At 44.1% G+C, this 10103-nt stretch overlaps 1 pseudogene; it reads left to right on the forward strand.

Moving 5' to 3' along the window:
* Window positions 1-389: 389 nt before the first annotated feature.
* Window positions 390-4898, forward strand: LOC150006871 (peptidyl-prolyl cis-trans isomerase G-like; annotated as a pseudogene).
* The last annotated feature ends 5205 nt before the right edge of the window (window positions 4899-10103 follow it).

Consider the following 10103-nt stretch of genomic DNA (forward strand, 5'->3'; position numbering starts at 1 on the left):
ACGGAAATGTCCTTGTTCTCAGTAGAGACACGCTGAACTATTTAGGGTGAAGTGTCATGATGTCTGCAATGACTTCTCAGATGGTTCAGCATTTACAAAATGACAAGGTTAAATAACTTGTTCAAGGTCGCATAATTAAGAAGAGACAAAGTTAAGAAATTAGATATCATCTAGTGTGTGGTTAAGAGCATGGGCTCTAGACACCAGGACTGGGTTGTGGGGGAGGGAGGTGGGTAGTGGGCTTTGAGACATTTTCTGGTGGAGGAGGTAGATTTGAAGTGCTTTAAAGGACAGGACCTCAGGATGAAGAGACTGTACTGGTGTAAGACCAAAAGGATTAGACCCGTTTGTCCTTGATTCTTCTGTTTAAAAATTGAAATATTGGAGCCATGGGAATAAAGTTTCAGCATCCGCGATGTTTTCTTTTTGCTTTTTGTTTTTTACATCACCATTAATAATCAACCAACTGGAAGAGTTGTCTTTTAATTATTTTCTGATGCTATGCCCCAAAACATGTGCAAACTCCCATTGTCTTTGTACAGGTTAAATGGGGACAGGGAGGAAATCAACCCAGTGCTACTGCATTCTAAGAGTTGTCTCTTTGAGAGTTTTCAAAGATTTTTATGGTTCAGGGTGGTGACTTCAGTGAAGAAAATGGACAAGGAGGGAAATCTATTTATGGAAGATTTTTGAGGATGAGAGTTTTGCTGTTAAACACAACAAAGAATTTCTCTTGTCAGTAGCCAATGGAAGAAAGTATACAAATGGTTCATGGTTCTTCCTAACAAAGAAACCAACTCCTCATTTAGACGGCGTCACGTTGTTTGGGGCAGGTGCTTTCTGGTCAAGAAGCAGTGGACCATTTGCTGAGGTGCAGCTACTCAGTGTGGAGAGTGAATTCCCAACTCTAAAGCTAAGACGAAAAGAAGAGGCACAAATCCTCTTCCTCCTCCTCCTCCTCATCATTCCAGTGACTCAGATAGCTCGAGTGGGTCTCAGTGCTCTTGTGATTATTCTGATTCTGAAAGTGCTTCTAAAGAGAAGCCAAAGAAAAAAAAAACAAATGAAAGGAAGGGAGGAAGGAAGGAAGGAAGGAAGGAAGGAAAGGAAGAGAAAAAAGAAACATAGGAAAAATTCCCAAAAACAAAGGAAGAAAAGAAGGGAAAGAAAAACAAGAAAAGAACATCTAATGAAGTGGGGCTGAAAATCTTGACACACAACCCCAGTTCACTGTCCATCCAGCAGAAATCCCTCCTTGACCTGAAAATAATTTCTAATGAGAGAAAGTCCTCCTAAAGGTGATGAAAAAGAAAAGAAAAACAGAAAAAGACAGAGAGAGAGTGTGTGACGCACCTAGCTCCCAGCCTGCTTCACACCAGCAGTGACTTGTAGCTACCAGCTCTGGTAGGAAAAGCAAAGGAAGAGGACCAAGGCGCTGTCAAACTCCATTTAGAACCAGTTCAAGGGATTGTTTCAGAAGTAGTGAGATCCCTCCATATTGGAGACAAGAGATGCAAAATACTCAAAGAATAAGACTATCAAATAGTGAAAGATGGATCAAAGGGGATGAGTGAGTTAAATAAGAGAAAAGCAAAGGAGCCCAGTTAAAGAGAAAAAAATAAAAAAACACTGATCATAGGCATGTGTCTGAGAGTCCAAGTAGAAAAAATGAAAAGGAAAAGGAAGTTAAAGACCATAAATATCTAATAGCAACCAGAGAGACAGCAGAAGAACTTCAGGGCCAAGATGGAGGTGTAAATACACACACTGCATCTCCACACAACTAGGAAGAAATTTACAACCACTTCAAAACTAAAATAAAAAAACCAGAAAATCAAAACTACAGGGAAGTTCAGCAAAAAAAATAAAGAAGAAATAATCAGCCAGAAAGGTAGGAGGGGCGGAGCTGGGACCGAGAAAAACAGGAGCAGAGCAGCAGCTGAGGGAGCGGGGGCGGTGCTTGGTGGGCGTGCAGCTGGTGGGTGCAGCTGGCAGCAGGGCTAGCAGTATAGCTACTGCAGCCGAGGTGAAAAACACAGTCATACAGCTTAAGTCCGAGATGCAATCCCAGCCCCAAACCAGACGGATCCCAGCCCCAGACCAGACTGGGTAGCTTGAGGTTCCAGCGCCGGGAAAAATAGAGCCACATTGCTTCTGACTGTGAAAGCCAGTGGGGGTTGGGGCAGAGGAAGAAGCTACTAGTCCCGAAAAGGAGGCAGCTTGCTTAGTACAGGAAGCGGGAGAAGTGCCTGGGAAAGCAGCAGCAACCGGCACTGTTCCCTCTCAGACCCCTCCCCCACATACAGCGCCAAAATGTAGTGAAACAGGTCATCAGCACTAACGGATACCTAAGATTCCGCCCCTATAATGTAGAAGGTGCAACAGCCCTACCCAAATCACAGAGGCAAACACAGAAAGCTGTCAAGATGAGGAAACAGAGAAGTACAGCCCAGAACAGGGGGGCAGATCAAGGTCCCAGTGACACAACTAAGCAACGAGCAGACAACGAACCTAACAGATGAGGAGATAGCTAATCTAACAGATGCAAAGTTTAAGGCATTGGTGATAAAGATGCTCACAGACTTGACAGAAAAGATTAAACAGGATGGGGAAAGAATGAAGCCTCTCCTGGGTGAAATGAAGGAAAATCCACATGAAACAAGTGGTGAAGGAAAGGAAACCAGGGTTCAAATAAAAAAATTGGAACATAAGGGAGAAATAAACAGTCAACTAGTACAGAAGGAGGAAATGAGAATTGAAAAAAAATGAGGAGAGGCTTAGAAACCTCTGGGACAGCTTTAAATGTGCCGACATCCAAATCATAGGGTTACCAGAAGGTGAAGAGGGAGAGCAAGAAATTGAAAAATTATATGAAAAGATAATAAAGGAAAAATTCCCTAATTTGGGGAAGAAAATGGACATACGGGTCCAGGAAGCATCAGAGAGTCCCAAACAAACTAGACCCAGGGAGAACCACACCAAGACACATTATAATCAAAATGCCAAATGTTAAGGATGAAGAGAGATCTTAAAAGCAGAAAAAGAGAGAAGAGGAGAATTACTTACAAAGGGGTACTATCAGACTGTCAGCTGATTTCTCAAAAGAAACTTTGCAGGCAAGAAGGGACTGGCAGGAAATATTCAAAGTGATGAAAAGCAAGGCCCTACAGCCAAGATTACTCTATCCAGAAAAACTATCATTTAGAATGGAAGGGCAGATAAAGTGCTTCCCAGACAAGGGAAAGTTGAAGGAATTCATCATCACCAGCCATTATTATATGAAATGTTAAAGGGACTTATTGGAGGAAAAGAGGATCAAAACTATGAACTTCAAAATGAAAACAGTATCACTACTATCAACAACAGAAGCAAGGGAATGGAAACAAAGGGAACTAAGCAGACAACCAGAGTGGGAACAGAATCATAGGTATCAGGAGCATGTCGGGGGAGGTCAGCTAAGAGAGGGGAGAAAGAGGGAAATGGTGCAGGAATTAAGAAGTATAGTAGGAGAGTGCGGAATGGACAGGGAGATGTTGAGAAGAACTTATATGCACGACCCATGGACGTGGACTAAGGGGGGGTGGGACTGCTGGAGGGAGGGGCGTTGCTGTGTAAAGGGAAGTAAAGGGAAAAGAAGTTGGGACAACTGTAACAGCATAATCAATAAAACATACAAGAGATAAAAAAGAAGAAGAAATTCAGAGAAAGATGATAAGTATAATAAAAACAAGATGAAGAAAAGGGCCAAATCTAAAAGTAGGAATAAAAGCAAAGAGGAATCAAAGAGTAAGAAAAGAGATACAAAGCATAATAGAAGAAAAGAGGACAAGGTCAGGGAGTAATGAAAAAGGTCATCAGACTGCTAAAGAAAAAGAAAAGTCTGATTCTAAAGGAAAAGATCAGGAAAAGAGTAAAAGTAAAGAGAACTCTAAACAGAACCAAAAAGGAATGAGCATGATCATCATAAAAGCAAGGAAGAGGACAGACACACAGTCTAGGAGTAGAGAGCGGGATACACTGAAGGCAAACACAGCTACGGCAGTAGAACGAGGGCAGGAAGCAGAAGCAGGGACAGAAGCAGATGTGTGTGATCCAGAAGTCATGGCTGTGATCACAGCCCCAGCGAGGAGTACCACAGATACTGAGGATAGGAGGATGGGAGGAGAGGAAGGTCACCGAGACCAGAGAGAAGAACAACACCCAGAAGATCAAGAAGTAAAGATAGGAGAAAGAGGAGAGATTCGAGGAGCTCAGAGAGAGAAGGAAGGCAAAGCAGGAAGAAAGAAAAAGATAGAAACCAAGAAAGTAAGAGTTCACACAGAAAAGAAAAATCTGAGAGTTAGAAGAGAATGTACTCTGAAAATTGTGATCATAATAGTTCAAAAAAATATCAGGGATAAAAGAGCTGATAGAGATCAAAGTCCAATCTCAAAAATAAAATAAAGTCATCAGGACAATGAATTAAAGTTCTCCACATTGAAAAATAAGGAGGACAAGCTCTGGCCGGGGTGGCTCAGTTGGTTGGAGCATCATCCTGTAAACTGAAACATTGCTCTTCAGTTCCCAGTCAGGGCACATGTCTAGGTTTTGGGTTCAGTCCCTGGCTGGGGCACGTACAAGAGGCAATTGATCAATGTTTCTCTCTCACATTAGTGTTTCTCTCCCTCTCTCTTTCCCTCCCTTCCCCCTCTCTAAAATTCAATAAGCATGTCCTTGGATGAGGATATAAAATAAAATTTTTAAAAAGAAAAAGAAATAAGGAGGATGAGAAGACCAGCTCCTCAGTGGAAAAATAAAACCAAAAATCAAAGGATCAAGAAAATGACCATGTACGTGATAAAAATAAAAATTTTGATTATGAATCAAGCCCTGGAACTGATGAAGACAAAAGCGGGTGAGTTGTATAAACTTATTTCCATTCTGTCTCAAATTTTAAGTTCTAGAGACTTGCTGATGACTCTCCTTTATATTGTTTTCCTTTTTTCATTGTTTTTGGGATGTTTTATGTTTGTCTTTTCTTTTTTAATGTAGACTTTATTGAGTTGATCTTTTGATAATCAGCAACCTGGGTAACTTGAACTGCTAAAGTTTTTTTTCCTTTTCTTTTAAAGGTGTTATTTCTTTTTAGAGAGAAGGGAAGGAAGGGGGAAAAAGAGGGAGAGAAACATTGATATGAGCAAGAAACATCAATTGGTTGCCTCTTGAATGCCCCCCAACCAGGGAACAAACCCAAGACCTAGGTATGTGCCCTGACTGGGAATCGAACCAGCAACTTTTCACTTTGCATAATAAGGACCAACCAACTGAGCCACAGTGATCAGGGTTATACTGCTAAAGTTTTAATACATTTCAAATGAGTAAAACAAAAAACAAAAACAAACAAAAAAAGAGCACGGGCTCTAGAGGCAGACTGCCTAGGCAAACATGCAGCTCTAGCTTTTACCAGCTGCGTGACCTTGGACAATTTACTTCCTGTGCCCATTCTCCTCATTTTAAAAGTGGGGATGATAATGATGGTGATAGTATTTACCTCCTAGTGTCATGCAAGTTAAAACATGTGAAGCCCTTAGGACAAAGTCCAGTACACTGAAAGTGTTCTGAACCTGTCTGAGGGGAAAATTCTGAAATCAGAATTATGCTGCCTCCTCCCTAGAGAAATGGTGTAATTTCAATGGATGCTGGGATAGAAAGCACTTTTTAAAAGACAGGGAGTTACAATAGGGTGAAGGAACTGATGGGTGAACAGGCTCAAGAAAGGGAAGGTGAGCCACAAGGGGCTGGACCGCAGACCTCAGGTCCAGGGGGCTTATAAAGGGGTCAGGAGTGGGGAAAAACCAGGAGGAGAGACGTCACGTGAGTCAGGACTGACAATGGGGATGCCCTAAACTGAAGGAGAGGAAACAGGCTTAGTACCTCGAACTGTGCTGTGCTTTGGGGGCACAGGTGAAGATGAGGAGTAGACCCCGAACAATGAAATCTCTGTCCCACTCTCAGGAAGCCTGGGGGCTGAGAGGGGAAGTGTGTGTCTTTGTAAAATCGCCCTCAGAAGAATCCAACCTATACGAACTGCTGAGTGCTTGGAAATCTCAGGTGTTCTCCGCGCTCAGTAGTCTCACCTGGCTATAGGAACCAATAGAAGAAACTGTGTCATGTGGTCATTCTCTAAAGCTCTCAGCAGGTTTAAGGCACCCAAATGAGTGCCTGCCTGGGAGAGCTCTCATGACCCAAGCCCAGCAGACGTACAAACTGAGAACCAAGAACTATGAGGAAAGAGGCCCCAGCATTCCAAGTGAGTATGGAGGAAGGGAAGCTGGAAACATTGTGTATGACCGGAAATGAGGTTTCTGAATCAGGAGGGATCCAACTTGGCTGCAAACAGAAAACCATACAGCAGTGTCTTAAATAAAAGTTTATTTCTCTCTCATGCAAAAGAAATCTGGAGGTAGGAAATCTGGGCTGGTATGGCAGCTCTCTGGTCATCTGAGACTCAGGCCTCTGCCTTTCCTCCTGTAGCAAATAGCCAGCCACTCCCAAAAGGCTCAGGGAGGTTCTGAGACTTATCACAAAGGTCAGAGCATATATTTTGATTTCTGGTCCTGTCTTCTTTCCTTTGACCCAAGATGTCTGTTCTACTACCCAGCTGCATGTTTTCCTCAAGGTCACCTCATTGGCCAATATGGCTGCTGAGCTCCAGCCATTACATCTGAGTTCCAGGCAGTGTGTAAAGGTGAAAAAGGTCCATGCCTCCTCCCTCCCTTCTTAAGGAGTTGTCCTGAAGTTTCTGCTTAAAAATCACTGGCTGCGAGTGAGGCTTAGAATTTTTATTTTGCCTGGGCAAAATATACTGCCTTGTATAAAAGTGAGGTTCTATTGCTAAGGGAAAAAAGGGGAGTGATTTGGTGACTGTGACTCGCCTCTACCCCAGTCTCCAAATGCAAGAGGGAAGACATCTTGGGTCAAAGGAAAGAAGACAGGACCAGAAATCAAAATATATGCTCTGACCTTTGTGAGTCCATGACCTTGGATAAGTCTCAGAACCTCCCTGAGTCTTTTGGGAGTGGCTGGCTATTTGCTACAGGAGGAAAGGCAGAGGAACCTGGAGAAAGAAGAAAGACAGCATTTGCTGGGACAAGTAGAAAGAGGACGGCAGATGCTGCTGTTGCTGAGCTATGCATAAGAAACACACTCGCAAGTAGGAACCTGTTCCCCCAGGGCCATGTGCCCCAGGGCACGTAAAAACCCAGAGTCTGGCAAAGGCCGACAGGGCCTTCTTCAGCTCTCAGGGCCCCAGACAGGCAGGCAAACAAACATGATACCTGGGGGAGGCCCAAACACCCAGGAGAGAGGGGAGGCCTCTGGGAGCAGAAACCAAGTTCTGGGTCCCCGCAGAGCCAAAATAACTTGCTGATTGAGTCAATAAGCCAACACATTGGTCAAGCTGGTGGGGGAGAAACCAAAACCCCAGCCAGATCTATTATTTAGCAGTTTGTGACCATGCAAAATATAAATTACCCCCTCCCCCTCAACCCCAACTGCAGGGTTGTTTGGTGTCAGAAGGTACCTTGGGTCAACCAGGGCCAAGTCAAATGTTTTAGATCAGCTCTCCCCACAGCATCCAGTAGGCAGGTGGGACATGTCCAATGTCGGGCGAAGAGACAACCTCTTCTCTAGGCCCCCAGGTCCTATGTCCTTGCAAGCAGCTCCCCAAGGGGGTAGTGGGATCCGAGAGGTGCACTTGAAGAATTTTTATGACACGGTCCAGCCACAAGTATTGGCTGAATGCCTACTGTGTTCCTGCAAGCCCAGGGCAATGGTGCGTTGTGCTCCAGGGGCTGGCGTGCAGGGATCAGGGTCTTTTCTCAGTGCTGGGGTGTACCCCATTCCCCTCTAGGTCCCTGACAGTGTGAGCTGTGGAAAGTCAGCTGTTTAGAGTTCCAGCAGTACCAATCACGGCAGTGTGGGAAATGATGATTCTGTCTCTGTAGTGTCTCTGGCTTGGAACAGATTACGTGTGGAAATCAGGCTCCTGTAACTTTATATTCTAGTCCACCACTCCCTTCACTCAAGACTCAAACAAGAACCTTTAAAAAAAAAAACAACAACAACTTTGTTAAAGTAAACATATACAGTATACAGAAAAGAACACACATGATAAGTGTAAAATAGCTTAGAGAATTTTCCCAAAGTATTACCCAGGTAACAGCATCTAAATCAAGAAATAGAACATTGGCAGCCCCCAAAAGCCCCCTTGTGCCCCCCTGCCAATAATTACTCCCCAAGGATAACCCTATCCTGACCTCCAGCACCACAGATTCATTTGGCCATTTTTGAGCTTTATACAAATGGAATCATTTAGGACGTTCTCTTTTGTGTCTGGCTTCTTTCATTCAACATTGTGTCTGTGAGATTCACCCAGATTGTAGTGTGTGGTTGTCATTTATCCTCACTGCATAGCATTCCTTTGTGTGAATAAACAACATTTCATGTATTTTACTGTAGACGGGCATTTGGGCTATTTCCAGTTTGGAGCTATCACAAAACCGCTACTAAAAACAGAACCTGCTTTTTACAATCATATAACTGGGGGGGCGGGGGGGAGTGGATGCACAATATAAAAATTGCCACTCAAACCATTTCTAAGTGTATAAATTCAAGTGGCATTAGTGACAGTCACACTGTTTTACAATCATCACCACGATTTCCAAAATATTTTCATCATCCCAAACAGAAAACCTTACCCATTGAGCCATAACTCTCCATTTCCCCTCCCCCCACTCCCCCTGGTAACCTCTATTTTACCCTCTGTCTATAAATCTGCCTGTCCTAGATGCCTCCCACAATTGGAATCACACAGTATTTGTCCCTTTGTGACTGGCTTCTTTCACTCAGCATAGTGTTTTCAAGGTTCATTCATGATCAAAACTTCATTCTTTTGATGATCAAATAATATTGCACTGTAGGATAGAGCACATTTTGTTTATCCCTTCCTCTGTTGATTGACTCTTGGGTGGCTTCCATATTTTGGCTGTTGTGAATAATGCTACTGTGAACATTGGTGTGTACGAATCTGTTTAACATGCAGCCTTTTACTGAGGACCTGCTGTGTGTAGAAAACTCAGATAGGTACTCACCCATCCATTAATAGGCTGCATGTGAATGAAATGGTATTATTATCCTCAGGCTACAGAGGTGGAAACTGAGGTTCGGGGAAGTCAAGGAACTCCCAGCATCAACGGGCTGATCTAAGTAGCTGAGGCCATGGTTCAAATCCAGACCTTTGACCCCAAGCCCAGTATTCTTTCCATCCTTCCCTACCCCCTACCCTCTGCATCTCTCTGGTCACAAAGGGAGTTAGATTTTGGTTTGCAGCCTAGTTCTTGCTTTAGTTCAGGTAGGAAAATCTTTCCCTTGGAGCCACTAAACCCGGACTTGCACGTTCTGGAAACATTTTCCTCTCTCTTGGCAAACAGCCCAGGGCAAGGGAACAAGAGAAGGTTCTTGGGCCCCTCAACTCAACCCTTAAACTTAGTGCTCTAGTTTTTTTGTTTTGTTTGTTTGTTTAAAGTTACAAGTTCTGTCACAACTCTGCCCTTGTGCCACCAGGCCTCCTGAGTGGCCCAGGGCTCAGGCTACATCTAAGACCTAATTAGATTTCTATTCAAGTGACAAGGAGAGCACCACCTGACAAAGTATCCTTGTTCTGTGCCCAGCTATAGTAAATTTTGGTAGAAGACACCAGCTGTGGGATGTGTGTAGTTTTGTTTTGGGAAGTGATCAAATATGCCCCAAAGTCCCTGTCCTGGGGGCAGCCCTATCTGACTCCGCAGAGTGTGTTGGGGGTTGGGGGTAGGGCACAGGCGACAGAAAAACAATGATCAAGCCTAGCAGGTGGGATTCTGGTGGTACAGGAATGCTACCCAGGGTTCTGGGTGGAGGCTGGGGACACCGAGAGGACATCCCCCCACAAGGTGTTGAAGGCCCTTGACATTCACCAGGCAAATGTTGCTTGCGTGCCTACAGTGTGCTACGCCCCAGGGAGGGGGAGCCACAAACACACACAACTCCCAGGGCCTGCCCAGCCATTCCTGGGTCCCAAAATAAGG

The sequence above is a fragment of the Furipterus horrens genome, unplaced genomic scaffold (genome assembly GCF_987537825.1).
Source record: "Furipterus horrens unplaced genomic scaffold, mFurHor1.1.pri manual_scaffold_6, whole genome shotgun sequence".
NCBI lineage: Eukaryota > Metazoa > Chordata > Mammalia > Chiroptera > Furipteridae > Furipterus > Furipterus horrens.